Below are 2,509 nucleotides of genomic sequence, written 5' to 3' on the forward strand. Positions count from 1 at the left end.
CTCTGAAGTCTAATTTGGACTCATTTCACCTCTGATTTCAGAGGTGTAAACTGTCTGGGAGCACTTTCCGCCAGTCACATCACCACCTCACAAACTCCTTCCCATTCTCAGCATCTCCTCGTAACTGGCAACACGGGTTTCAGGATTCTTTATTAAAAATATCCTGGCTCTGACTTGTTTTGTGTCTACTAATTGTTTTCCAAGAAGAAATGGCCATTGATTTCCGGTTGTATAAATAAGGGCTCTATGAAACTTGTCCTCTAAAACTTCCCAGAATTAGGAGGAAATTTAAAATTATATTTTAAGAGATGCGCTTTTAAATCCATATTTCGACAAGACACATCCTTTGGATATATACCATGCAGATAGGACACTGTATTAGTTTCTGGATCCCTACTGGGACAAAATGCCCGACAAAGGCAGCTTGAGAGGGAAAGGCTCATTGTAAGCCCTGGAAGGAAGGGATGCTTTTGGCTGCGAAGCCATGGAGGCGGAGGGTGAGACAGCTGCTCACCTTGCACCTTCAGCAGGGAAGGAGGGAGGGAGAGAGGGCAGGAGGGAGGGAGGAGGGAACGCAGGTGTGCAGCTTGACTTCTTTGTATTCAGCCCACGAAATGGTATGGACCCCATTCATCATGGGTCTTCCTCCCGGGTGTAAACCTTTTTGGAAACACTCTAATAGATACACCCATAGGTGTGTTTCCATAGTGACTCAAAGTCCAGTCGACAATGAAAGGTAAGCATTGCAGATATAACCGACCTGCTGATCGATCCACTCATCTTTGTTCCTACATGTATAATATTATAAATTCGTAGCACCTAAACCACGACTGTCCTTGGGAAGAAAGAAAGAACTGAGTTGGAAAGGAGATGGAGGAAACATCCAAGTTATTTTAAAAAGAGGAAGAGGCGGGGCATGCACATTGTTCGCCCTGGCCAAGTCCGCCATGAAGCCGCGCTGCAGCTTTTAAAGATACAGGAAAGATACCCATGGAACCCAGGTTGGACGATTCACCAAGTTCTAATCCCGCTCATCAGCAGCATCGCCGAGTCGCTGGAGGTGTGTGCCAGCTTCATCTGGTGCAAAGGTGGAGTCCGTCTATGAGCACCAGTGCGCATGCGCGACAGAAACCGCTCAGCATCACTACAAGGAAAACACCTTGTGGTGAAGGTTCTTAGAAGTGGGATCGTTTCCGGAAGAGCATCCACAAACTACTCATTGGCTTACATAGTCCTTTTGAGATGGTTGAACAGGTTACTGCTCTCAGTATTGACTCAGGGGTGGAGGTTGAAGTCACCGTCGTAGATACCCAGGTCAACTGGTTTAGTAAGTTGACGTAATCAGAAAATAAAAATTCTCTCTCTCTCTCTCTCTCTCTCTCTCTCTCTCTCTCTCTCTCTCTCTCTCTCTCTCTCTCTCTCTCTCTCTCTCTCTCTCTCTTATTCATATATATATTCCCAGGTGGGTTTGTACACGCCAGTGCGGTAGCCATGGAGGCCAGAAAAGGATGACAGATTCTCTAGTGCTGGAGTTACTGGCAGCGAGCCACCCGGTGTGGGTGCTGGGCGCTGAATCTCTCAACTGTGGAGGCATCTCTCCGTCTCCTCTCCTGAAGGAGTTTTCTCCCTTGAAAAAAAGTCTTACTATGATAAAATACCTGTACTGATTAAAACTGCACAGTACGTTCGGATGTTTATAGCATTTGTTGCGGGTACTAGCCTCTGAGCCACCCCCTTCAGATCACACGTGTCTACCTGCAAATGAGGGTGTAGCAGCTGCGGCCCTCATAGGAGGAGAGGTGAGGAGGATCATGGGACCCTTCCCTGAGCATCTAGCCACTCCTCCGGACCAGTTGGATGCAATTCTGCCCTAATGCCTAGGGGAAGGGCTGGAGGATATAGGTGGGGAGGGACTCGAGATGGCACTGCATGCACTCGAGTCTTCAGGAGGAGTCGCCCCATACCAGAAGGTTTGAGTCATGCATCTCATTTTTTACCACTAATGCTGTCCCCCTTCCCAATCCATGTGTTTGGACACTTGGTTCCTAGCTGCTGGCACTGTTTTTGAAGACTGTGAAACCTTTAGGAGGTGGGGGTTGGCTGAAGGAAGCGGGTTACTGGGGTGTGGACTATGACAGTTATAGGTCAGGCGTGCTGCTAGACCCAGCCTTTCTCAGCTTCCTGATCCACTAAGGGGTAAACAACAGCTTAGTGTTCTATGCCTTCTGTACCACGGAGTGTATTCTTCACTAACTGAACCAGTGCAAACCATTGTGCCTTTAAATTGCTTCTTGTTATGGGTTCGATTACAGCAACAGGAGAAGTACCTAATACTAGCCCATATTCTGGAATTTTCTTGTTTTAGTATTTTTTTTTAGGGAGGGGGGAAGGGCAAGCAGTCATTGAAATGTGTTTATTAAATCCATCTAAGCCTTCTTAATTTTTGGAGGTTCCCAAAGGGTTTGTTTAAACTCCACAATGACATCACAGGATGTGAATACCAAGGGTA

The 2,509-nt window shown here is 47.0% G+C and overlaps 1 long non-coding RNA gene across 1 annotated transcript; it reads left to right on the forward strand.

Annotated features, from left to right (window-relative positions):
- Positions 1 to 1,060: 1,060 nt before the first annotated feature.
- LOC134486689 (uncharacterized) lies at positions 1,061 to 1,691 on the forward strand. The gene is made up of 2 exons (XR_010066031.1): positions 1,061 to 1,254; positions 1,463 to 1,691. It is a non-coding gene; the product is annotated as an uncharacterized LOC134486689 (long non-coding RNA).
- The last annotated feature ends 818 nt before the right edge of the window (positions 1,692 to 2,509 follow it).

The sequence above is a fragment of the Rattus norvegicus genome, chromosome 4 (genome assembly GCF_036323735.1).
Source record: "Rattus norvegicus strain BN/NHsdMcwi chromosome 4, GRCr8, whole genome shotgun sequence".
In the NCBI taxonomy this organism is placed as follows: Eukaryota; Metazoa; Chordata; class Mammalia; order Rodentia; family Muridae; genus Rattus; species Rattus norvegicus.